Raw genomic sequence first — 15,926 nt, 5'->3', positions numbered from 1 at the left:
AGAGATATAATGTGAGTTTAATTAATTTTGGGTTGCTGGCTTGGTGCAGATCCTGCAGTGCTGCACATCTCTACAAATCGATGATTAAACCCTCCATTGAGTCAGCAGGAATCAGTGAAGCCACGAAGGGCCCGGATCTTGGAAGTGCCAGCGTCTACCATCATTGGCAGCGGAAGAAAGGTTAACCCTAATTTCTCTGTTTTCATTTTCATCTTAATCGAATTTTAAAAGTGTCCACTTTCTTGTCCTCGTTTTTCTTCGTGATTTCATAGTTACACCGGTTTCAGATGATCATAGGATACGTGGTTCGGTGGTTGTCTCTTTTCATGGATAGATATTTAGGATGCAATAAGATTTAGAGCCTGGAATAATAACTAATCTTTTTTTTCCTTGGCCACATAAATTAGATATTTAGATGTGGCATTATGCCTTGTCTTGGTTTTATGTGATTAATCACTTGATTTTGATTTTGTCTATTTTATTAGCATGTCTACTACTATTCTTAATTGTTTATTTATTCTATTGTTATTTCATTATTTATTTAAGGATATAATTTGAATTATTTTACAATGGAACACCAATCTATTGTGAAGAAAGGAAAAACGATAGCCTCTTACTTAAAAAAAAGAGATCGTGAAACAAGTGAAAGCACTTTAATTCCAACCGTCCCTACAAGGCAACATCAATCTAGTGAAAGTCTTCCGATTCTTAGTGTCCAAATTCCTTCAATTTCCTCTTCAAGCGATGACCATTAATCATCCTCTATTTGTATTGAATGAGATTTGGAAAAAAGAAAATAGATATATGAATATCATATCAATGTACGAGATGAGATAAGACGTTCATATCTAAAGATGAGGCCTTATCAACCAGATATGTTGGAGTATCAGGCTACAAAATTTGGAAGTCAGAATTGTCGATTTTAAAAAAAAAATGATTTTAGAAATTTCATTCGTTAGAGTATTCGCCTTCAACAAATAAGGCATATTGCTTTTATTGTTTTTGTTTCCTGAATGATGTTAATTCATCTAATATCTCAACACTAGTTAAATGAAGGATTTGACAATTGGAAACGGGTAAACCAAGGAAAAACATGTGCATTTCTTGCCCATATTGGTTCTGCAACTTCTTCACCTCATACTATGTGTGAAAGAAAGGCTGAAAATTTGATGAGACCCTCACAACATATTGATAATGTGATGCATGTCCAATCTAAAGAGGAAAAAGAGAAAAATCGAATATAGATGTACAAATGATTTTCTTGAAGATTGTTTAGCACTCTATATTGAATGAGATTTAATTAAGGATATAGTTGTAGATTCTTTTATAGATGAATTTTATGTTTTAAAATCTCGTAGAGCACAACTTTGTTGAATAGAAAAATGTAATGACTTTTTTTGTTATACATATATATAATCTATTATATTTTTATGACATATAATTTATTATATTAACTTCAAGCCTCCCCTAACTTAAATTCCTAGATCCGTCCCTGACTCTTTTCACTTGGGCTGAAAAGGGCACTACTGAGTGAGTGTTACAAGTACGATATGTTTCACAATATCTTTTAATTTTGTTGATGGCAACCATGTCTTAGAAATTAATGAAATGCTTGCCAGCTATGAGATGCTCACTGGAGCTCACTCAAATAATTTAATTTATTAAACAAACAATTTGACGCATTTATTTTGAAATAAGAAAATAAAATTTTCCAAGGCATGAATGGTGATGCTTCATTGACTTTGCACAACATCCTCGGTTATTGTTGTTGTTGTTATTGTTGTTGTTGTTGTAGTATAGCTCCCAGAGCTGCAAAGAGGAATGCAAACTCACCTCAAATGATTTTCATTTTGCCACTTAACTTTATTAATTTTTTATTGGAAACCAAATAATCCAAACCAACTAATCTTGGGATGACCAATTCGATCCCGGACATCATAGTTGAGAATCATGTTGGAGCAATCCCAATGGTCCGTGTGACCATGTGTTTTGATGTTTGGGCAAAGGGTTTAAGTTAGGTTTACCTTTGTATTTGATATGTGTATGTGAGTGTTCAGGTTTGCAGGATACACATATGACTCAGTTTGATGACTTTAAGTCCAGTGAAGGATGGAGCATTCGAGGGGCCGTGGACAAGGCAGCAAGGACAAGAGCTGAGGGAAACGACTTCGAGGTATACACGAAGGATGACATTGGGACAGGCCGCATGCTTGGATGCATCCGAGGGACAAGAGCCAAAGGAAGTAGGCTTGAAGGCAAGGTCAAGGTTGTGAAGAAGAGTCAAGTGAGTTGTGAGAGGACGAGTGCATGAGAGATTATATTCAGAGTAAAATCCTAGGTTTAGGGTTTTATTGTAGCAGTTACTATATCAGTCGACTGGTAGTGAATAGAATACCTCTGTTCGCTCGACCAGTGTGGATCAGTCAACTGGTACTTCCACCAGTTGACTAGTATCGAGCCGTTGGGCTGTAAAGGTCAAATTTCCACAAAGAGCAGTCGACTGATGGAAGTGTCAGTCGATTGGTAGGCGGAGCTTTTCAACCTGTGACCTATATAACCAAAACTTTGGAGCTTGTTTAAGGTAGCTGAAATAGTGGTGGATAACCCTATTAGTAGTCTTCCAAGTGTCCTAGTGTCTCGAGAGTTCTTGTGAGAGTTGTGGTGTGATTTCTCCACCCACAAGGAGCTATGTGAGCTAGCCGGAGGTTTTCCGAGGAGTCATCCACCGACGGATCGCCCACTTTACGGATAGCCGTGGAGTAGGAGCTTTATCTCTGAACCACGTTACATCAACGTGTAGTGGTTTGCTTGTTTTCTTTCTTGTCTTTAACCTTTAGTATTCGTATTTGTATTCTTTATATTCCACTATACTAACAAATACGTAGGAAAGTGATTGGGGGCAACATCTATTCAACCCCCCTTCTAGCCGGGCACCGATTCACCTACAAGTGGTATCAGAGCAAGGTTGCACTTCACCGGACTAACTGTCGAGAAGAGTAACATCAAGAAGATGATCGACTTGATTGAACCTCCGAAGTATAAAGGAGGAAGCTTATGGGACATCTCCTATTGGATGATGAAGATGGAGGTCTTTTTCGACATGGATTGGGACACAACGATGGATGTATCCATTTGAAAGGTAAAATTTTCAAATGTTATAATTCATTATTCATGCATAAAAATTGACAAATTTTATTATATATTAATATCTAATATAATTTGTTTTATTACAATCAGATTCCTACATCATTTGAAGAAAAAAAAAATTCAAAAATAAGGCACAGGTTGAAGCCTCTATTGTTAATGCATACATCGTGGAGGAAATAACAACTTTTGCACTGTATTATTTTGAGCCTCACGTTTAGAACAAAAGGCATAGAGCAGGAAGAAATGCTGAGGGTCTTATTGATCCTAATTTGAACTAATTTTTAATTTTTTAACTATCTTGGTTGACCAAGTGTACCATGTAAGAAGAGATACTTAACTGGTCAAGAATAGCTGACAACCCAGATATATTTTATTAAATTATCTAGAAGCATTATCATATTATGAGCTCGTATATATTTTCTATTTTTTGTATTTCTTTTGTTGTAAATTATTTGTGTTATAATTTATTTTTTTATGGTAGGATTTTCTAAAACTTATATTTTGAAATGTTGACATAAGAGTTTTATCACTTTTGCGATGAAGAATTTGTACCATGGTTCAAATCATATATAAATAGACAATCTAAATTTGGTTTACGCATATGTAGGCTTTTAAATATATTTATTTAACTTTAAGTTCATGATAATCAAACTCACCTTGAGAAAGAATTGCTTTTCTATTTGTCATGTTGTCTAAAAGTATTGGTACACACTTAACCAACATGTTTCATAAATGAATATAATTTTTATACTCAAGAATATAGAATGGGAAAGACTACAATGAATAGTGAGATTTATGTTCAATCATCCAATGATAGAGGTAGAAGCAATGATTTTTATAGTTTGCTCGATGAAATTATAGAGGTAGAATACCCTAGCCTAGAAATACGAGTTATCCTATTTATGTGTCATTGCTTTAACCCTATTAGACGGATGAAGGTGCATCCATGATATAATTTGATTGAAATAAATAATAAGAGATTGTATAAGAGATATGAACTATTTGTGTTGGCATAACAAGCGATTCAAGTATTTTATACTTCATATCCTAGTTTGAAACATGATAAAATTAATTGGTGGGCTGCTTATAAAATAAAATCATGGAAAAAAAAATTTAGGAACGGTTGGACGACATTACATATCAACAAGAGGAAGTTGCAAACATATTTCAGACTAAGGAATATATTATTCTAATGTTACGAGATCCAATCAAAGTAGTGATAAATGTAAATGCAAGTAAAATTTATGAGAATGATGATGATGATGATGATGATGATGATGATGAAGATGAGAATGACAATAACAATGAGAACTTTGATTTTTGATGATGAGTATGCTTTCTTATCTTAATATAACAAAAATATGATATTCTATTTTCATATATGATAATATTACATTTATGAGTAAATTTTAATCTGCAAATTTACAAAACTCATAGCTCAATTAATTGTTTATATACTGTCTCATTCTTATATTTATATATTTTATCTATTAATGCACTGTATTTTTTCCTATAGATCATTAGAAGTTATATCTTGGTGTATTATTTCGCGCACTCTTTGATTTGTTAGCAAATATGGTAAGTTTTTTCATGTTATTCACTATGCATGAAATTTTTATTTACTTTATCCTAATAATTTTGGTTGATAGTCTCGACATGGTGGGCATAGAAGGACTATTATTGGCCAATTTGCTTCATCACCTAGCACTGTACCTACTCCCCCTTCAAGTGTAGGACATTCCCATGTACATTCGCCAGCACCTTCTCATTCACCATCGCCAATATCTTCATCAGTACATTAGCTAATACCCATGCAAGTTCCTTCAGCCAGACACTTAGTTGCTGAGGCGCAAGACACTCGAGAGTCTATAGTCCTGCTTGAAGATTCGTAAGTACTATAAAATATTTTATTTTTTCAACTATCTTAATTATTTAACATTATTTGTTAATAACTTTATGATAGATTTGCAAATTTTGTATGGGTTATTCATGAGATTATTAGAATAGTGAATAACCATTGGGGAAGGGCATCAATGACATATTCAAGTACTCCAATACCCAAAAAAAAGAGCTATGGTGAAACGAGTTGATCCTATCTGAGAAGCTAGACAAAACGGAGAGCTAGGAGAAAAAACCTATTGTTGATGGAGAATAATACCTATGGAATGCCGATCCGAGAAACCTAAAGCGGATCCAAGAAGATGAAGCCACAAGAGTGCCCTCTCGATGCAAGATACCAATGGCGATGAAGAGATCCGATCGAAGAACACCCAGATTCGGAACTCCCAAGGCTTCCTGCGCACAAGAGACCAACCAACACTACCGTCAGTGACCTAAGACCGGGGTGGGAATCCCTGGCTAGGCCCTCTGACGCTCAAGTCAGTGATCTCTCTCTCAGTGTGGAAGAAGGAGGAAGAAGATGAACAATAGTTGAAAAATTAGGGTTATGAATGTGCGCAATGATGTGAACTTACCTGGCCAACGGAGAGGATTCCCCTTTTTAAACCACTTCATATAACCTCCGTAGTCATGAAGTGGACCTCGGTTTGTTAGAGTTTGTTATAAGATGACCTCAGCTATGTACTTGTGGAGAAGTAGCTTTTAAGGAATCTTTTTCGTACCCCAGATGTACTCTCTTTATTATTTAGTACCTGCAGAAGAGTCTAGAAGCATTTTCCCGCCATTTTTAGCAAACCTGCTATGTAATCACACACCACAGATATCGTCAATAAACTATTTATGAATATTCCTGAAATATTTGGCCCTACTCTGTCTTATAAATTATATCGAAGTATATTTGTCACCCTTACTTGTTTGCCCTGTCCTTATTATGCTATAGACAACCCAACATGATGCAGTGCCTTGTATCGGCTGAAGTTAAGCCTAGACTAGGTCCGGTCGGTTTATTACTATCATTCAACTAATCATTCAATAGGATACTATAACTTTATAGAGCCTTCTTCTTATATCCGGGCGATAATGTATTCTCAATTAGTATTAGTCTGGGTTCAGGTATATCACCTTGAACAATCCTGGTTTTGTTATCTTAGACGTGTAAACCCGACCGATATTAGCATATCTTTCTTAAGGTATTATCCCGACCAATATTGGCCTACCTTGCTTAAGGTATTATCCCGACCAATATTGACATATCTTTCTTAAGGTATTATCCCGACCAATATTGGCTTATCTTTCTTGAGGTATTATCCTGACCAATATTGGCCTATCTTTCTTAAGGTATTATCCCGACCAATATTGACATATCTTTCTTAAGGTATTATCCCGACCAATATTGACCTACCTCCCTTGAGGTATATCTCGGTCGATACTGGCCTACTCCCCTAGATTCTATTATCTCCTTTATTCTTTTCACCAGGGACCCGCTAAACCTAACCCATATCACTAGCCTTCCCTCCAAGTCTAGTCGAAGGAGGTGTCAACCGACTGATTAGACATGAGTTTTTATTTTTCTTATTCTTCTCCCATCTTTCTTTATTACACTTGGTAAACTGCGCACTTTTTCTAGAACTTCCTTGATTATGATTGGTTTTTCGACGGTAATAAAATGTTGGAGGCGCACGACGAGGCGTCACCCACCCTTACATGATTCGATTTGTCGCACGACGAGGAGTCACAGTCGTCAAGCTGTTGTTGTAAGTGTTTTTAATTATATGTTATTAACTTCTTATCACTTTCTCTAACCGCATTATTATTTTGTTTAATTCCTTGCCTCAAGTCTTTATTTAGACCAGCTGCTCATTGCTCTGGAAAGGGATAATAGTAAATTAAGGGCCCAAATAGAAGCTTTGAAAGCTATTCTTCCTCCTTCCCACAATGATCTCCCTCAATTACGAGAAAAATAGCCTTACAAAATCAACAATTGGAAGCTCTGAAGAAAGAACTGCAGCATCGACACCAATTATTAGAAAACAAAGAGCTTGAGAGGAAAACCTTGGAGTTACAAGTGGATCGGTTAAACTCCAGCCTCCAGGTGGAAACTACTTTGAAGGACAAAGCTATTTCGGATGTTTCTCATAAAAATATTGTCTTAGAGAAAGTAGAGAGGCTTCACAATATTTTTCTTTCTGAGCAGGTTCAAGATTTATCATCAAAAGAATTTACTCTTCTACAAGAGAAAGAACAAAGAAAGGCTCAGGATGCAGGGATATCCTCACTCCAAAAAGAACTAGAACAGCTTAAATTGGAAAGAGACACTTTCAAAGATGAAAATACTAAACTACAAGCTGAATTTCAGAGTTATAAGGAGCATGAGGAAGATCGATGGGAGGACAGGCGTTTCGCCTATCTGAGGTCTTCGAAGTTTAATGATGAATATCTCCGCCGTATAATAGGGACTTTAAATCATTCCGTGACAGGGGTTATTCAACAATTAAGGGAAGGTGGTTATCTATCTCGAGAACCCCTCTCTCTATTAATAAACCGTCGTAGATTTAATCAGGAATTGCCCAAAAACTTGACAAGCAATTTTGAGTAAGCATGATTATGTATTCATAAAAGACTTGTAATTAAATACTTGCATTTTTGTAAAAATTTGTACTTACCTGCTTTCCTGACCTTTGTTATCTTGCTGCTGCTTCCTTTGAGATGTTCGTGAGAGATGAGAATAAGTACTATCTTTGCTACGGCTCCCTTTGAAGTAATCATGAGAGCTAAGAATAAGTACTATCCTGTTCAATAATTATTTCTTATTTCTCAAAGTTAGGCACTGTTTTGACAAACTCCTCTATTTGTGGTATCTTAATTGATCATATGATCTGGAACAGTAAGACTTTCCATAAACTTCTTGGTCTTTATTCAGGAACGATTGTATATAAAGAATTCCAAAGGCCTCAATGCTTCCGAGGGATGTGTAACCTTGAACAATCTTTATATGAAGAACTCCATAGGATTTATGTGTTCTTGGTCGGGCGTACAATCCCGAGCGATTTTAGATAAAGAACTTCATATGGTTATAACTTCTGATGGGGAATGTAATTTTGAAGGATTATATATATAAAGAATTCCCTTTGAATTTTGAATCTTGGTCGGGAATGTAATACCGAGTGATCTTTATAAAGAAATCCAGATGACTTTGAATCTAGGCCAGGTATATAATCCCGAATGATTTAATATGAAGAATTTCATCAACCTTTGGCCGGGCGTATAATCCTGATTAATTTGAGTCAATAGAGTCATGTGCTCTATTATATTTTGATCAGGTACTCAACCCTGCATGACTTTGCTAATGATAGTTTAAAGTCTCCGATTTCTATCAAGAAGACCCGTCCGGGTTACTTCAGGAGATTTCTCGATCGACTGTGTTTATGATAGTTTAAAGTCTCCGGTTCCTCCCAAGAAGACCCGTCCGGGTTACTTCAAGAGATTTCCCGATCGACTATGCTTTTATGATAGTTTAAAGTCTCTGGTTCCTCCCAAGAAGACCCGTCCGAGTTACTTCAAGAGATTTCCCGATCGACTATGCTTTTATGATAGTTTAAAGTCTTCGGTTCCTCCCAAGAAGACCCGTCCGGGTTACTTCAAGCCCGATCGACTGTGCTTTTATGATAGTTTAAAGTCTCCGGTTCCACCCATGAAGACTCGTCCGAGTTACTTCATGAGATTTCCCGATCGACTGTGCTTTTATGATAGTTTAAAGTCTCCGGTTCCTCCCACGAAGACCCGTCCGAGTTACTTCATGCGATTTCCCGATCGACTATGCTTATGATAGTTTAAAGTCTCCGGTTCCTCCCAAGAAGACCCGTCCGGGTTACTTCAAGAGATTTCTCGATCGACTATGTTTATGATAGTTTAAAGTCTCCGGTTCCACCCATGAAGACCCGTCCGAGTTACTTCATGAGATTTCCCGATCGATTGTACTTTTATGATAGTTTAAAGTCTCCGGTTCCTCCCACGAAGACCCGTCCGAGTTACTTCATGCGATTTCCCAATCAACTATGTTTATGATAGTTTAAAGTCTCCGGTTCCTCCCAAGAAGATCCATCCGGGTTACTTCAAGAGATTTCTCGATCGACTATGTTTATGATAGTTTAAAGTCTCCGGTTCCTCCCAAGAAGACCTGTCCGGGTTACTTCAAGAGATTTCCCGATCGACTATGCTTTTATGATAGTTTAAAGTCTCCGGTTCCACCCATGAAGACCCATCCAAGTTACTTCATGAGATTTCCCGATCGACTATGCTTTTATGATAGTTTAAAGTCTCCGGTTCCACCCATGAAGACCCGTCCGAGTTACTTCATGAGATTTCCCGATCGACTATGCTTTTATGATAGTTTAAAGTCTCCAGTTCCTCTCAAGAAGGCCCGTCCGGGTTACTTCAAGAGATTTCCCGATCGACTGTTATTTGAGGGAAACTAAAATGCTTGCACCAACCTTGTGATGGTTTTAACGTCTTTGAGAATCCTTAAGGAAGCCTGGTCGGTTCCTCCTTAAAAGCCCCCAATTATGCTTGAGAGGAATAATGCCCGGTGATCATCATGTTGTTTAAACCATGTTCTATTTTTCGGGCGATATTTGGCCTGCTTGCACTGTATTCACAAAATTATATGAAGTACATAAATTGCAAGCATACTTATCATCTTTTTGCAGAACCGAATGGAGGGAACTTGCTTAAAATAAATTCGATTTGTTCCCTTGGACATGCTAAGCTTCGCTTGCTTAGGTGATTGGAATATACTGGGGAGGAATTAATTCTCTCATTCAAGGATATTTATATTTCTCAGGCAATATAAGCTTGTTAAGTATGATAGGGCTGTAAATGATTTGCACTCCATGGACACTCAAGAATTCTTCCTTCTGCATCTTGGAGATAATATGAACCCGATGCAAGTTTTTCTACTACCTTGTAGGGTCCCCCCTTTTGTGGTGCCAATTTGTTAACATCCCCAGCCGGCTTGACACGTTTCCATACTAGATCTCCCACCTGAAAGAATCTTGGGATGACTCTCCTATTATAATTTTGCTTCATTCGTTGTCGGTATGATCTGGGACGAGTTGCAGCTTTGTCTCTAATTTCTTCTATCAGATCTAGTTCCATAAGTCGTCGACCCGCATTATCATCGTCATATAGTTGTTTTCTGTCAGATTCTACGCCTACCTCTATAGGAATGACAGCTTCTCCCCCATAAACCAGTTGGAAAGGAGTGATCCCTGTAGCTTCTCAGGGTGTAGTACACTAGGTAGCTCATCTACCCAACTGCCACCAACATGATCTAGTTTGATTTTTAGGCCCCTTATAATTTCTCTGTTAGTTACTTCTGCTTGCCCATTACTATGTGGATATGTCACAGAGGTAAATGCTTGAGTAATGTCGTAGCTTTTGCACCAGTTTAGGATTCTGTCTCCTTGAAACTGCCTTCCATTATCAGAAACTAATTTGTGAGGAATACCAAATCTGCATACAATATTTTTCCATATGAATTTAATAACTGCATCTTCAGTAATCCGAGCTAAAGGTTCTGCTTCTACCCATTCAGAGAAATAATCCACTGCTACTAATAAAAAATCTTCTTTCTGCAGTTGCCATAAGAAATGGACCAACTATATCCATGCCCCATTGATCAAAGGGACAAGAAACTATAGAGGTTCTTAACAATTGTGTAGGATGGTGTGAAATATTCTGATGTTTCTGACAAGAAATACAAATTCTTACAAATTTAGTAGCATCTTCATGTAAAATAGGCCATAAATATCCTGTTAATAAAATTCTGCGGGCTAAGGACATTCCTCCTATATGACTGCCACATGACCCCTGATGAACCTCTTGCAAGATATATTGTATATCTTCTGTTCCAATACATTTAAGTAAAGGTCTAGAGAAAGCCCTTTTATATAACTATTCCCCTATCATAGTATATTGAGCAGCTCTCTTCTTAAATATCCTTGCTTGTTCTACATCAATTGGATGAATACCTTACTACAATTATAATATGATTTTGCCCTCCAGTCACCTTGTATCTTTACATCAGCCTGTCTTTCAATACAAGATACTAACAATGTCTACTCAACCGGTTGATCCAGGCTCCATGGTGTTATAGCAGAGGCCAATTTAGCTAATTCATCTGCTACTTGATTCTCAGATTGAGGAACTTTTTGTATATTTACTTCTTGAAACTGGACCTGATAATTGTTGGGCTGCTAACTGAGAATCAAAATAGATGTAAACCCGAGGTGTTGTAAGGAACATCCGGCACTTCACTCCGTCAGAAAATTGTTATAATAATGCTACATTCTCAAATTTTAACAAATGATCTTCCAGATCTGTAGTCCCAGTGTACTCACTGATCTGAAGATTTTGATACCTCTTAGGAAGCGGATCATCCAGTACACTTTGAGAGAATGGAGAAATGATTCTTTCCGGCGAGCTATCGCTAGTTATCATCTTGACTTTGCGCTTTTCTCTGTCTGGTGCTTCGCCAGAGGATTCTTGAAATATAGGCTTTCGTCCTCCTTGTTCCAAAGGAGTGCGAAGGAAAGCTCGAGGATGCCTAGTTGGGGAAGTTGTGGCCGGAGGGAAATATACATGTTCTTCTTCTTTTGGCTCCTTTCCTTTCCGGTGCTCAGTAGTCGAAATTGCTAGATTATGAGCTACTAAAAGAGTAGCTCCAGTATGAGCTTGAAGTTGTTGTTGTTGTTGTTGTTGCAAAGCTTTTTGTACATGAGAATTAATAAGAAAATCTAGATCTTCACGGCTAATAGTGAGTAAATTCGATTTTCCAGCCTCTTCCATCTTGTAGTCTCAGATTCAGGTGAAGTTCCCACAGACGGCGCCAAATTTGATCCTGTCTGAGAAGCTGGACAAAATGGAGAGCCAGGAGAAAAAACCTACTGCTGATGGAGAATAATACCTATGGAATGTCGATCCGAGAAACCTAAAGCGGATCCAAGAAGATGAAGCCACAAGAGTGCCCTCTCGATGCAAGATACCAATGGCGATGAAGAGATCCGATCGAAGAACACCCAGATTCGGAACTCCCAAGGCTTCCTGCACACAAGAGACCAACCAACACTACCGTCAGTGACCTAAGACCGGGGTGGGAATCCCTGGCTAGGCCCTCCGACGCTCAAGTCAGTGATCTCTCTCTCGGTGTGGAAGAAGGAGGAAGAAGATGAACAATAGTTGAAAAATTAGGGTTATGAATGTGTGCAATGATGTGAACTTACCTGGCCAACGGAGAGGATTCCCCTTTTTATACCACTTCATATAACCTCCGTAGTTATGAAGTGGACCTCGGTTTGTTAGAGTTTGTTATGAGATGACCTCAGCTATGTACTTGTGGAGAAGTAGCTTTTAAGGAATCTTTTTCGTACCCCAGATGTACCCTCTTTATTATTTAGTACCTGCAGAAGAGTCTAGAAGCATTCTTCCCGCCATTTTTAGAAAACCTGCTATGTAATCACACACCACAGATATCGTCAATAAACTATTTATGAATATTCCTGAAATATTTGGCCCTACTCTGTCTTATAAATTATATCGAAGTATATTTGTCACCTTACTTGTTTGCCCTGTCCTTATTATGCTATAGACAACCCAACATGATGCAGTGCCTTGTATCGGCTGAAGTTAAGCCTAGACTAGGTCCGGTCGGTTTATTACTATCATTCAACTAATCATTCAATAGGATACTATAACTTTATAGAGCCTTCTTCTTATATCCGGGCGATAATGTATTCTCAATTAGTATTAGTCTGGGTTCAGGTATATCACCTTGAACAATCCTGGTTTTGTTATCTTAGACGTGTAAACCCGACCGATATTAGCCTATCTTTCTTAAGGTATTATCCCGACCAATATTTACCTACCTTGCTTAAGGTATTATCCCGACCAATATTGACCTATCTTTCTTAAGGTATTATCCCGACCAATATTGGCCTATCTTTATCCCGACCAATATTGGCCTATCTTTCTTGAGGTATTATCCCGACCAATATTGGCCTATCTTTTCTTAAGGTATTATCCCGACCAATATTGACTTACCTCCCTTGAGGTATATCTCCGTCGATACTGGCCTACTCCCCTAGATTCTATTATCTCCTTTATTCTTTTCACCAGGGACCTTCTAAACCTAACCCATATCACGAGTATAAGGTATATTCTCTTCAGTTTATATATGAAATTAAAGTGAATATATAATCTATTATTTTTTCATTTCCAATAGACATTCAATTAGGACCCGAGTGGAGAGTTCGAAATAAGAAGAATTTTTAAGAAAAAAATGTGGTGATCACATCTGACATGTACTTAATCATGCAAACACTAGGGGAAAAAAAGTCACCCAGCAACACCGATGAAAATTGGGCATGGATCTCCATTTTTTGGAAAACCAAGGAGAGTAAACATAGGAGTGAGCAGAATAGAACAAATCAAGCTTATAATTATAGAGACTTGTCTACGATATATATCGGAGGCTCTATCAATATCGATGAGCATATACGTAAATTGATAACTTTTTTAATTCTTCCAATAATTTTTTAATCTATTTTAGACTATTTCATTATTTCTAACTGTGTTTTTTAGACTAGAGAAATGGGGAAGGAGCCATTATTTATGGATACTTTCACCTACACATTTAAAAGAAAAAGACAAGACTTGGAGAGAGAATAGAGCTAACACAATTAAGACTTGGATTAATCTTTGATCTTAATTTATAACTTTGATCTATTATTTATGAACCCGCTCTCTCTTTATATATTATATACATTGCTAAAATATTGTTATTATAATTTTATTTTTCTCATGACAATATAGGATAAACATGATGAGCTAGAGTTAACACAAAGAAGTTCGGGTGCTAGTGATGATACTGACGGATTTGAGCCCTTTGTTGGTAATAATATGAGTTTATAGTTGGTGGTGATCGGGGGACCGAAAGGGGGAAAGATACGGGTAACGTGTTCTTTGAGCATAACCCAAAGAGTTGTTGATACATCTTCTTCCACCCTACCAGTAGTAAGAGCACAAATAGAAAACTTAATCGAAGAGATTAGCAGTTTGAAGGGGATAATATTACAAAGGCATCAAGAAATGAGGGAATTACGCTAGCAACAGGACTTCATAATGCGACATCTTCAGTTAGGCTTCGCTCCAAGTCAGATTCCTCCTAGTTCTGGTGATGATAGTGATGATGATGATGATGGTTCTTCATAAATTATTGTGTATGAATGGTATTTATCTCAGACAGAGTGTTTTTGAAGATTTGTTATTTTATTGAGTTTATTCTTCCTTTTTTTTATTTTTGATTAGTATTATTAATTTATTTCAAATAGGGTTACTGAGGCCAAGGAAGGTGGTGGAAATTGAAAATCCACGTCAGAGGAAGTAAGTATTTACATATTAAGTTTTGTGTTAGTTTATAGGATTTTTTTTCTTGTTAAAAATGATACTTTTTGTTTGTTTATTTTTTAATGCAGGAAAATAAGAAGCATAGAAGGAAAAGGAAGTGTCTACGGAGGCAGAAGAGGATGATGATTTTTTATTTTTTATTTTTTCATCCTTTTAAGACCGTTTGGTATGGATATTTATGTTTTGGATATGATAACTTGTTGAACTTGGATAATGTTATATTGGAATGTTGTGTTGTTTAGAATATGATGACTAGTATGCATATATGTTGTGTTATGCTTGTTTTGATTGTTTTGGTATAGTTGTATTTTGGATATGTTTGTTTTGATTTTATCATATATGACTTGTTTGGAATGTTGAATATGATCTGTTGGATTATTACATTGTGTATAAGATGTGTTGGAATTTTCAATTGTGTGTGTTAAAAACAAATTTGAAATCTATACACGATAACATGTAGAAATGGACAGGTTTTGGCTAAAAAATTTACATTTTGCGATAAAAATTTTCATTGCAAAATTATCAAAAAATACTGTGTATCACAAATCTATGAAGAAAATTAATTTTCATCATCAATCTGCAATGAAAAATGGTTTTCCTCCAATTTGTGATGAAAACTAATTTTCATCGCATATTGATGATGAATCAATTTTCGTCACCAAATTTGCTACGAAAACTTTTTCATCACCAATCAGTAATGAAAACTAATTTTTATCATAGATTGGCGACAAAAACCAATTTTCATAATAGATTTATGTTTTGTGAATTGTACGATGAATTTTATTTTCGGCCAAAAATTAGTTTCAATTTTGCGATGAAAATAAAATGTCACAATATTGTTGATGAATTTACATGATTCATAGAAGAATTTGGCGATAAGCTATTCACGATGAAAAATTTTTCATCGCAAAATTCATCACGAAAAACATTTATGATGGTTTTTTTTAAAAGTCATCTCAAAATTAAAGGCCTGATTTTTTGTAGTGTGCATGAACCACTACATTGCCGGCTTCTTGGCCACCGACTCTGTCTTTCACTGCCTTCACGAGGATGTCCCGATCTCAGACCTCACCCTCTGTCTTGCCATAGACGTACTAGAAGAGATGACCTTCAGTATCAACTTCAAGCTATTGAGTATACCCAACCATCAACGGAGTTGGCGACGAGACGGAGACGAGACCTCCACCTTCTTGAAGGAGCACACTTACATGGTTTCTTTGCTCAAGATGGACCTGCCTATCTCATTCTCCACGATGCTCGACCTCATCACGCATGCTCCAGATCCCTTCTTGCCAAATTCTAAAATGGAACCCCAGCATCTCCGACCACAAACTTGAGTGAACCCACGAGAGGCTGTGCACGAGGCTCAACGCCATTATCGCGAAGAGGTCACAATAGTTGGAGTTGGGGGAGCTAAG

At 36.9% G+C, this 15,926-nt stretch overlaps 1 long non-coding RNA gene across 1 annotated transcript; it reads left to right on the top strand.

Annotated features, from left to right (window-relative positions):
• The first annotated feature begins 30 nt into the window (after positions 1–30).
• Positions 31–14,796, top strand: LOC121983136. The gene is made up of 3 exons (XR_006112394.1): positions 31–180; positions 14,433–14,484; positions 14,577–14,796. It is a non-coding gene; the product is annotated as an uncharacterized LOC121983136 (long non-coding RNA).
• Positions 14,797–15,926: the final 1,130 nt, after the last annotated feature.

The sequence above is a fragment of the Zingiber officinale genome, chromosome 5A, assembly GCF_018446385.1.
Source record: "Zingiber officinale cultivar Zhangliang chromosome 5A, Zo_v1.1, whole genome shotgun sequence".
Lineage (NCBI taxonomy): Eukaryota > Viridiplantae > Streptophyta > Magnoliopsida > Zingiberales > Zingiberaceae > Zingiber > Zingiber officinale.
The sequence above is the reverse complement of the archived record's forward strand: the minus strand, read 5'-3'. Positions and strand labels throughout refer to the sequence as shown.